The sequence below is a fragment of the Pelophylax lessonae genome, assembly GCF_965119305.1.
Source record: "Pelophylax lessonae genome assembly, chromosome: 3".
In the NCBI taxonomy this organism is placed as follows: domain Eukaryota; kingdom Metazoa; phylum Chordata; class Amphibia; order Anura; family Ranidae; genus Pelophylax; species Pelophylax lessonae.
In genome coordinates this window covers 134,966,968-134,979,784 of record NC_138770.1, presented here as the reverse complement: position 1 = coordinate 134,979,784, position 12,817 = coordinate 134,966,968, and positions in this window count along the sequence as shown.

The window sequence follows — 12,817 nt, the reverse complement described above, 5'->3', positions numbered from 1 at the left end:
GCGCGCGTCATCCCTCCACAGCTTCTGGGCATGCCCAGAAGCTGTTTAGAAGGGAATGACGCGCGCGCACCGGAACTGACGTCGGGGCCGGTGCAGGCGCATTGATTCCTGGGAGCGATGACGTTCAGCTCCCAGGAATCATTGCAAAGCCAGGAAGTGACGACGGGCCGTGGCCGCCGAGGGGAGGAAGAAGGAAGTAAGGTAAGTATATTTTCTTCTATACAAGGTAAGTAAAAAAAAAAAAATTGCGATTATCCATTTGTTTTTCAGGTGACCCGGAGCGAGAAGATGGAGGTAAGTATAAATTTAGGGTGGAACTCCACTTTAAAGTAAACTACTAAACGTAAAAGTCACAACACAGGGTTTCTAGATTGTACAGTATGCAGTAAAAAAAAAAAAAAAAAAGGTAATACTTTATTCATTTCAAAATATAATTTAAAAAAATATTTAAAGTAACCTTTTAAACCATCCATTCTTAAATGATTGGTATGGCAATCATATAATTCATTTCCAATAAGGCAATATGTATGTACATAAGATCACATAGAAAACACTGTCCAATCAAACAGTGATATGAACTATAACGTCAGCCACCAGAGATGTGCACAGCGGAAACATTTGTTTTGTCTCATTTGTTTTCAGAACAATTTGTTACTTTGTAGAAATAAATATACGTTTTTTATGAATTGATTCATATTTTTGGAAATTCTCTTTTCATTCATTACGTTATTAAGTTGAATTCATTTAAAATTCCCAACTGACTTTGTTTATTGGGCCACGTAAATACAAAAATAAATGAATGGTTCTCAACCCCAATACAAAAAGAATCCTATTAGAATATTCAGCCTATGCTCACTAGAATAAAAAAAAAAAATGGATCCAAATCAATTGAGATCATTTGTTATTTCAGATGCTTCAAACATTAACAAAAGACCCAAACTATCGTATCATGCCATTCGAATGAAACAAATGAATATGAATGAATTTGTTAATACATTATAATTTAATTTGGATTAGTTGAAATGTATTACCATTGTGATTCGGAGATTCGAATCTCTGAATCAAGTAAATTTTGTCTGAATTTCGATTCATAACAAAACGAACCACACATGTCTATCAGCCACAGCAGAACACTTTCACAGCACCTAGCAAGGAACAACATACATTTTATAACATTAAAAAAATGTGTTTGCTTTAAGAACAACATTGAACTATTCCAACGTATTATTCTCACAGATGTTAGAGTAGCCATTCTCAATTAGGGTTTCGTGGAGCCATAAGGTTTTTTCAGCTCTTGCTAGGAGTTCCTTTAGCAGCGAGCAGTGGTGGATTTTTACCCTGCTTACACTAAACACCAATAAAAAGGGGCATTATATTGACCACTACGTGTAAGGGGGCCTTTCTTTACTTACCACTTGTACTACAATTTTACTGTCTGTTTTTTTTTATAGACATGATTCATCCAAGTATCCAACATATCTATAACTTTCATTAAATGCTAATGTACCATAAGTTGTAGATATAATAATTTCTATTAGGGGCTCCCTGAAACCTGCCATTTATTTCTGGGGTAAAAACGGTTGAAAAGATAACAAGTATACAAAAGATTAATTACTTAGCAAACAATATTTATTACGTTAAAACATTTATAAAAAAAATTGTCTTCTCTGTCACTGATGGCTGGTGGTGACAATAGATTCAGTGGAACAGGTGAACTGAGGTTTATGAGTCATCTCTTTTCACCTTTTACCCTTGTCATTGACTAGTTCACCTGTCAGCATGTTATCGGTCTTCTTGAGAACAGACATTGTTCACCTGTGACCCCTTCCTTGTAGACTCAGCAAATTGAGACTATGTGCTGACACATGCTGAACAATATGACTTTGTGTTTTCAGGAAGCTACAATTAGAAATGGAATGTCGTGTCATCTAACAAGTGAAATAAAAAGAAGCCAGTATCCATATCTGTAGGTCCAAGTGCATAGAAATATATACATGGTATACCATGATACTTGCATACTGGGGAGCTGGTTTCCACGTGCTGCATTCTCCTTTACTCCCACACTTAGTATGTTTCAGCAGGAGAGGACTATGCAGTACACATTCATACTGGAAGGACTAGATAAAAAGACCCAGGGATCCAGAAAGCCAATTGTTCACCATGAATAAATGTACAAATGGTGGAGTCTCTGATTTGTTGTAATGAAATGCCATGCCATTGGTAAGTTTCATCATAAGGTATGAATTATGCCCAATGATGTGATTGTCCTATTTGTGATTCCAACTTGATCATGTTAGCCCAATTCTCATTGGCCTTGTCTGGACCAATAGCCTCTACAAAATGTGGTAAATCAAATGAACAAAAAAAAAAAAAGGGGGGGCACCATCATCCTAGTATAATTCAAGAGCAAGAACTGAGGATCGCCCAATGGTCATGAGAAAAAAGGGACAAAAATTTACTATTTTGGTACCCATAGACTGCATAACAAATGGATTAAAATAAATGGTGATATTTTATTAATAAAGTACTAAAATTTCATATATTCACATATGAAAATGAAAAAGGTACATCACAAATCGACAACAGTGAAGTTTTATGTTACATAAAAACACATACAGTCAGATCCATAAATATTGGGACATTGGCACAATTCTAATCTTTTTGGAGCTATACACCACCACAATGGATTTAACAAACAAGATGTATCTGCGGCTGCTGTACACTTCCTCCTCTCATACATAGTGTGTGGGCAACAAAACAAAAAGCACCCCCAGCACCAAGGGAAACCCACCATCGAGGGAGATTTACAGCCCATAAGAGGGGGTCGTCTTGCCCAGGAGAGGCTTAACCTGGGAAGGCCACAAGGAAAGGTAAATTATTATTATTATTTTTTTAAGGGTTTCCGGAGCGAGGAAGAAAAAAGAACCGAGACTCCGGACACCTTTAAAAAAAAAAAGAATTTACCTTTCCTTGTGGCCTTCCCAGGTTAAGCCTCTCCTGGGCAAGAAGACCCCCTCTTATGGGCTGTAAATCTCCCTCGATGGTGGGTTTCCCTTGGTGCTGGGGGTGCTTTTTGTTTTGTCGCCCACACACTATGTATGAGAGGAGGAAGTGTACAGCAGCCGCAGATACCGGGAGGAAGTTTTGATATATTAATGCTGTTTTTGCCTATTCCATGAGAGTGGTAAGGCATGGTTCTCTGGCGAGTCTGCATTTTGGCTAATTCTCCCAGCACTGGTGGTGGTGACATCTTATGGTGATTCCTGTAATTGGCACCAAACAGACCCTTCATTGAGAGACTTTACAATACTCTGGCACTTTACAAAGGACTTTTTTGAAGGACCTTTTATTTGTTGTATTGTTTTTTTATATATATATATTTATATGTATTTATGCTATATGCCCTTTTTGCACTTTATGATAAGAGGTTAACACCATCCTTGCGCTACTAAAATTCTAAAGAATGATTTGATTACTTTCTGGATGAATTTTATTTTGTTTACTGTAACAAAGCATGACAATGAGCCAAAACAGATCTAAACCATTAAAAAATTACAGCTGGGGATACAAGTGTCGCAACATGGGGGAAAGCCACAAACACACTTACCAACAGGAGCCAGTATCTGCGGAGTTTCAAAGCCTAAAGCACCAGTGCATCTTCCCCAATCCCCACAACAGACACGGGGGGTAAATGGGTGCAGGAACAATAGCACCAACAGAAGAACTGGTATTCCTCCGAGTACCCTGAAAACACAATGTATATGTACCCAGTAAAAAAAAACTGTAACATAAAAGGCAGCCCTCAAACAGGGGCAACACCGTGTCAACAACAAAGAAAAAGGAGAATACAAGAAAAAAAAAGAAGAGGGGCAAGGAAGGAAAAGGAGAAAAGGACTGACAAGGAGAAAGGCCATAGGACAAGACAGGCAAAAAGAAAGATGAAAAGACATGTAGAGGATAACAGTCCCACCACACGGATCAATGTGCTATACACCCTGGATTCCATACCTGAATGAGGGTTTTACCCGTGTGACCTATATGTTTTTATGTAACATAAAACTTCACTGTTGTCAATTTGTGATGTACGTTTTCATTTTTATATTTAAATATATATAATTTTACTATTTTTATGAATAAAATATCATCATTTGTTTTAATTTATTTGTTATGTAGTCTATGGGTACCAATATAGTCCATTTCTGTCCCTCTTTTTCTAGTGACCATTGGGGATGGTTTCCTGTTCTTGTTCATTGACCTTATCTGGCAATATTTGTGCTATCTTGAGATACCACTTTACATTTCAGGAACATCTCAGTCATAAAACTGAGCCAAATAGCACCCCCCCCCCCCCATGTAGTGTTCATGTACATACAGTTTATTTGAGTTCTTCTGTAAAGCATAAGGGTTGCCTAATGGCATCATTACCACATAGGTGATTATCAATCCACAGTATTCACTGATATCTAGACCCGTTCTACTGGATGCAGCCCTTGTTTTCCATATGTCTGTGAAATTGTCTGTATACCTACATGCATGAATATACTGTATACACTAAGTTCACTTTGAAAGCATCTGGATACAGATTGAAAATTGGAAAATGTTTTCTCCTTTTGCTGCCTGGTTAATTTTCAATGATTAAAAAAATAACATGTTCAAATATATACCCCTGCCCAATTGTTCAATCTGACCCTAAGCTGTCATTTATGTGAAGTGCTAATGCTGGGCCACATTGACATTCCCCAACTCACTAAGAATGACTTAGTGCTCATTTCAGAAGAGCAGCCAAGATTTACGAATCAGCCTTGTCCCCAGTCAAATAACACCCCCTCTCACTATCATTTTGCCATTGTGCAGCCATGACAGTACAATGCAAAAGGCTTAAGAGGTGAAAACTGAAACCTAAAAAAATGTAAAGCCTTCATTCATCCAACTTTTTTTTTCCTTGCAAATATCACCATAAAAAGCCTGCTTTGACAGTGCTGGAAATAACTTGGAGGTAAATTGGACACATTTATATACTTCAGTCGCACCATCAAACTGCAAAATAATAAGGAACTTTAAAGTCTGAGAGGAAGCTGTACTGTAGTTCAATGAAAGGTTAGACAAATAACCTTGCCCGTACTATGCTTATCTAAAAGATTTACACTCAGCTCTCTTCAATGTGTGTGTTTCCCCATTCAGGAGTTATAAATTTTGTATTCATTGTGCTGTAGAACAAGAATTCTCCCCAAGAGCTAAATTAATATTTCTGCGATGTTGCAATACCTATGGGGCTTGAGGCTGGGGTCTAGGCTGCGAGGAAATGTATGTCAAGGGTAAGGTGAAGGGGGGTGCTTTCTATGTATTGGTGCCAACAACTTATTTTTGTTTCATAAAGTACAGCTATTCCCAGGCGCTGGGAATTATTCAATTAATCTATGCTCAGTAGATGATAGTAAGGTATTGATTGAACTATAAACAACTGAACAATCACTTACAATACTGTTCCTATTATTGATCAATATACCACCAGTGGTACATGAATTGTTCATTGGCCCTGGGCCTCCTACCAGTTTAAAGGGATCTTGTATATGGAAAGTGTGCAGAGGTATTTGGGTTTTGCAACTAAAATGTGTTTGTGAAGGGTTTGGTATGCAATGTTTAAAATTTTCTTTTGGATTTTAGGCAGCAGTATATACTTTGCAGTAATGGTGGCAGATAATATGGAAATAATGTGTCTGGTTACATAGTGGGCGCATACATATTGTGTGCGATCATTTGAGTATGTCAACTTCAATACGAGAAATATGAAAGCTACCATTGCTGACCTCCTCAAAAAAAACAAAGATCTAAAAAGCTGGAATTGACTTTAAAATGTATTCCACTTCAGCACACAAGTTGGGATAAGACTTACTTTATACTTACTTCAACCCCATGTGGTAGTGCTGCGCCAGTCCCAACAAATACTGTCATATGGATGTAAGGGGAGTGAATGACATGCTCCTCCATCCCCTGTGTTATCAAGATTTGCATTACTGATGATAGCAGAATGAAGCAGCAGAAGAGTGAAGGAAAGGTAAGTATGTGCTACTAGGGAATGGTGCATTACAGAAAACCTGTTGCTTCTCCTTGCACAGGCAAGGACCAGGTCTGTCTTATTATGTAACATTTCTTGTCTTACAGAAGATTATCTTAAAATTACATGTATCTGCAGTTTATAATATATATATATATATGTATGTATGTATATATATATATATATATATATATATATATATATATATATATATATATATGTATATATACATATATATATACATATACATATATATATATATATATATATATATATACATATACATATATATATATATATATATATATATATATAAAATTACATGTATCTGCAGTTTATAATATATATATATGTATGTATGTATGTATATATATATATATATATATATATATATATATATATATATATATATGTATGTATATATATATATATATATATATATATATATATATATATGTATATATACATATATACATATATATATACATATACATATATATATATATATATATATATATATATATATATATATATACATATATATATATATACATATATATATATATATATATATATATATATATATATGGTATATATTCTGCTTTAATAAAGCAAGACAGTGTGCTTAAAGTGAAAGACATTTGCGTCTACTAAGTGAATCATAACACTAGGTGTTTAATGTCTAAACCGCCCCCACATGTGGCAACACCATAGTCCATCAGGAATCAGAGGCGTATAACCGACTACCAATACCTGTAATTGTAAACATGTGTGATGAAATGCCAGCCAGTCCCTTTAAGATACTCCGGGGGATTGCTGTGAACAGAATTTTCCTTTGGATCTCTTTGCTATGGGCACTTTTGCAATGTAAGATAGAATAGATGTTAGGATAGTGCTGGGACTTGAGGTCCAACTACACTGAAGCTTGTTCATATTTATGTAGACTGAAATGTCAATGGTTATTCCATGACTGCAAGAAGCTCCAGACAAGTAAATCATTTTGAACTACTATTTCTACTGGACAAAAACACTCACTAGGACTGATTTACTAAACGAGTACAGCATTTTTGTTTTGTAAAATGAATGTTCACTTAGTTTAGGGAAAATGACAAAGCTATGTCTACTTTAGATACCCATTTGTTTGCAAAGAAAAAAGTAAAACATTACTATATTGATCACAGTTTCACCTTATTCACTAAGACAAGTAAGCTCTTTGGAAAGTGAACATGCTCCTTTCTTGTTAGATCATCCTCATTGTCAGAACATAAAAGTCATGGGAAATCTCTCTTCTGGAGGCATAGGTAAAAACTAAACATTTTCCCCATTTATTGTATGTCCATTGCACGGACATAACATGAGTTATCATCTCCCCAATGGGGTCACGCACATTTTTAAAAACTGAGAAAAAGTTTAATTTTTCCTCACTCTCTCCAAGACTAAAATAAATACTCTGGTTGCAGTTAGGTTTTAACCATCTCTTTTTTCTTGGCAGTACAAGCTACATATGATGACAGTACTGCACATTCACAATCATCCTCGATCAAGAAATGGAATGGAATGCATTAGGAAAGATTTTTCTTAACTAAACAGTGACTCTCCTCCATCACCATTCTATACTGGAGACGTGACAGTGTGAGAAGTAGTTGGGTTAATGACTTTCTCTGTCAACCTGACAAGTTAAAGGAAGAGGAAAAAAAGTAATTGCCATTAATGCATGCCAATTATACCTCACAGTTTTCTCACCATTACAATCCCATTTCAGCTTCTTTTTAAGACAAAGTGTTTGCTGATGAGTCTGCACTAAAAACAGAAATCTTATCCAACAGATAATAATACTTGTTAAGAGTACAGGGGAGAATTGCTGAGATTACTGAGATTTTTAGTAATACTACATACCTTACAACAGGTGTTCTTTGAACTAAAACCATAAAACCACAAGGCTTGCTAATTTTTGAATCCTCTTCCCCCCCTTCTCCCCACACCAAAGAGCTACAATAAACAGAAAAAAAATTCTGTAAGTTAAAAATGGTGTTATATATACTTACCTTACCCCCAGCTTTAGCGCACAAAGTCTAGACAGGGTTGATGTCATACTTCTTTTTTGAGATGCTGGACTAGCACCATGCAGGAGTTCAGGAGCATCTTGTCCGGAAGTATGAGCTACTCTGCATTCTCCGGGATCTCTTCAGAAAGATAGTGACATTACCCCCTGCAGTAAAGAAGTTAGTGGTAAGCTAAGTATATTTAATAATTATTTTTCCCTCTACTTTTTTAAATTTATTTCAGCTTTTTGGGGGGAGGGGGATACAGTAGTACAAGGTCCACTTTAGCCAGGGGTATCAATACCCCTCATGGTATGGGAACAGATCTTTGAATAATGTGAAAGAAAAATAAACATGATTTGCTGCATTATTGAACCTGAAATCAAAGTGGAAAATTCGACTTGATGTGCCATGTGACATGTCAGGTAGCATTGTCAGTAACTGTATCGCAATTCCATGTTTTGATTGCAGAAATCTAACCGCAAAAAATCTCACTAGTTGTAGCCAACTTAATTATATGGAATTTGCTGTGTTTATATAAAAAAAAAATTAATGAAATCCTCATGATTTTCTTTCAGCTGTTCTGGTTCTAGCTATCCATATTTAAAGTAAAACCAAGCTATTGACATCGGTACCTAATAGGACAGGCTATGATGATGATTTCCACAGCTTGGTCATGGTGATATGGGGGCATATTGGGTGATTCACTGGGGGTCTAGTATGGTTAAAATGTTAAAAACCCATGTCTATGAAGGATGTTTCTAAAATGTAACATTTTTTGTGAATCTAGCACTGTTCCTGTTTGGGTATTGCTCAGAGCACAGACTTCATTGTTGTTAGGCACATTTTAGATAAGGTACTTTACACTACTATTGTCAATTGCTACTTCCATGAAGTTTACGTTCCCATCATAAACTGTTGGCCTGCAACATTTGGAGATACATGAAACAAGGACGGGAATGGTTAACGTGGTCTTTTACTTAGCAACACTTGGCAGAGGTCATGTGACTCCTCATCACTTGGCTTTCACATTGCATATTCAGTATGGCAGAAAAGCAATGTACAAGGCTTTGTCACCCATACAGTATAAGCCATTGACAAACCATTTTTCAGTGAATTGCAACTTGATTAGTTACTATGGCATCCTGTACTCTGCACTTCTTTCTAGCTTTTCCTGAATTATGGTGTGTTTAGGTCTCAGGATTATGACAAGTACCTTGTAGCCACCATGGCTATTAGAATGTACCTTATTGCTCGTATACACGATTCTAAAATCGGACGTGAAATACCACTTTCGAAGCGATCGTACAATAATTGGATGATAAGTACAGAACTTTCGAGAGCCGATCACGACAGCTCATCAGATATTATCAAATCGGGCAAACACGAAATTATTTCTCGTACGATACCAGTTTGTACGATTTTCATTTAAGTAGTACAGTTGTCGTCCAAAAATACAATATAGATACACTACAACACATTACATCACTTCCAATTTTTTATTCTGTCATATGAGAATTTTCAGAACTTTAGTAACCTCTCCATTTTGGATAAACGACTAGCATGCAAAAAAAAAAAAATGACAATCTGTCCTCCGGTTTTCGGATCGTGTGTACGGACCATAAGACAAGTTGCTAGTAAGGCACTAAAATGTAAAAAAATATTTATAAATAGAATAAATACCTTTAATTCAAGCTGATGTAATAAGTTGGGCGGAGGCTTCTAAGGAAGAATTATGGGGTATATACATACAGTATATCAATTGTAGATTTATCCACTTCAAAAACGCTGAACAATGTTTACACTGCAATAAATGCATCTCAAAAACACAAAATGGAGGAGAAAAATAATCTTAAATGATGCTGCAAGCATTTCAGATTTAAAGCAGAATCCCTATCTTTCACTAATTTTTATTTTGAAAGAATTTTCCCACTGGTGGAAAAGCGAATTTTAGTCTTCATTAATGTACATAATCTTGATTTGACAAAGCTCAGAATAGCATACATTGTTCACTAAAGGTACCAGCGTCCCAATAAGCATGTGAAAAGAAAAGAATGGATGAAGGGGACTGGGGGGACTTTAAGGGTACAGTCACAGACAAATGCAGATTGACGACAATTGAAATAAAATGTCTACGTTTTTTAATCTGAACAACAAAGAAAATGAATGATAAAATTATATTGTCCATATGTATGGACAATAGGAAACATACAAATACACAATGTGAATAAATACACCAGCAAATGTTGATATAGTATGTGCACCAACTACAAAAAATATGGCAGATGGATAGTGATGCCCTTGACTGACTACCACAACCAGCCAGACATATGGATTAGTTGGAGTGCTCATTTGCCCGACATGTTTTGTGGGTTTGCGCTTCTACAGGGGCAAAAAAGAAAGCATATAGTTGGTATTACATACATAGGCTGGATATAAAGAAAAAAAAAATAATGAGTATAAAATATAAACACATAACATAACATCATATCCCTTGGGTTAGCTTTTGGGCATGTCTGATTCCCCTCACACACATACATCCCAACACCCAACGAACCCACCTCGTCCGAGGGCGGCCAGCAGGCCAAGCAGTGTGGAGGCAGCCAGGTGTAAAGTCTCATAATCTGTGCATAATCTGATAAGCACACAATATCCGTGTTTATCTTCTTATAATAGGTAAAACCTTGCTGGGTAAATTTGGAATGCTGTTGCTGAAAGTTACTGTAATGAGTTATATAACTTAAGCACAATGCAATACGCCCCCCTCCCCTCTACAATCCTATTTGGGAATTCATGGACCAAAAGGTGGTACCCCTAGAGATGATGGACAGGGTTGTCATATCTGTAACCTGCACTTGCCTAACCACTGTCTGTGAGGATGTGAAAACTGTCTAAGTTCAGAAGGAGGGGTGGGGATGATTTGTGTGGTTGCATTTACACTTTTTTGCCTGGAGTGCCAGAGGACCTTTCTCTGACACTGCCTTTACTGTCAATCTACATCCTCAAACTCAGTCTAACCCTTAACCTCGGTCTATCCCTTTAACCTGAAAGCTTGAATAGACACAATGGGGTTGATTTATTAAAGGCAGATAGACTGTGCACTTTGCAAGTGCAACTGAATTTATTTTCTCCAGAGCTTATTGAATGTGGTGATGCTCTGCTGATTTCCATCACCCAATCATGTACAAGCAAACATATATATATATTTTTTTATATGCACCTGATTGGGTATTCTTCACCGCATTCACTAAGCTCTGGGGAAAATGAATGCAACTGCACTTGCAAAGTGCACAGTCTATTTGCCTTTAGTAAATCAACCGCTGTCACTTTGTTCATTCATACTCAACTCTCCAGTTTGCCCTTCTCTCCTTTCGCTCCCACAGTCAGAGAAAATATTGGTTCTTTTAGATATGGGCTAGAATAAGGGCTTGGAGCTGGCAACCAATCACAAAGCCTGAGAACTGCCATATGACAGAGGGAATGAAGTCACCACTCTCCTTAGTGTTTCCCACCAACCAACACTGAGGATTCTAGTGCTATCTGCAACAGAAGAAAGAGTAAAGGTCAAGTGCTGGCAATGTGAATATCAGTGGATTAGGGGCCCCTACAGACACGTTGACAGAGTCGTTCTCTCATTCCTCTGCTACTTCTCTCTTCTCACATATTTATGTATGTATATTTTTACATACCTTTTTTAGGGAACACATCCCTGAACTTCCTGGTTTCTTGCCTAGGTGAGAATAACTTATTTCTTGCCTGCAGCCTCCTGGAATACCCATGTCACACATTCCAGGAGGCCCTGAATCTGCCAAAACCATGACATTAGGGGGCCGGCTGTCTCTGCCTGGTTTTGCAGTCAACCCTTAATGATATGCTGTGGTGCATGTGTGTCATCATGGGCCTGCCTGCAAGAACCTGGAAGAGACAGGTGGCCCCTGATGAAGTCAGAAGATGGCAGTGCGGGAGTGGCTATGTAGTGGAATCAATGAATCCATGGGCGTGAGTATGGTTTTTGTGCAGAAGCCAGCCACGAAGCGGTAAAGAAAAATGGGGGAGGGGGACTAAAGTTCCACTTTAACATTAACCCTACACTGAAGCTGAATCTAATTCTTAAACCTCTATGACTAGCCCTGGTCCTATTATAAACAACAATTACCAAAAACGTGGCTGTTTGTAGTGCCAATAATACTATTAAATCAAATATTCATTTATGAATGTGTAAAAAAATGCATAAAACAATTGAAAGAAGCTTGATAATATACCTTCCTCTGGTTCCTATTGTCTTTAACCCTCCTGATGGATTCTGTCAAGTATCAGCGGCAGCTTCCCACTGGGAGCAAGGTCAATGGACATGTTTGGTTCACAGGAAGTCATGTTCGGCTGTTCTGCCACAAAAGGGAAATGTTTCCTATCCCCTCAGATCTCAACTACTAAAAATAAACTAATGAGCCAGAAGTTGACCTTTCTTCATTCTCGCCAAGACTATTTTTTTTCCTGAAGGAAAAGTATTTACTATCTGGGAATTACACACCGGAAATGACTCTTATAAAATGTTCCTTAGAGGTTCAGCCTTTCAGACTTTCCACAGTGGTGATTTGAAGTTAAGATCTAAGACGTGTGACTTGTCATAGGGGTTTTAAATAGGTAATGTTATTGCGAGGTTTGGTGGGTTTCGCATATTGCTTGAATTTAAAGTGAGCAACAGATCTTGATGCATCAA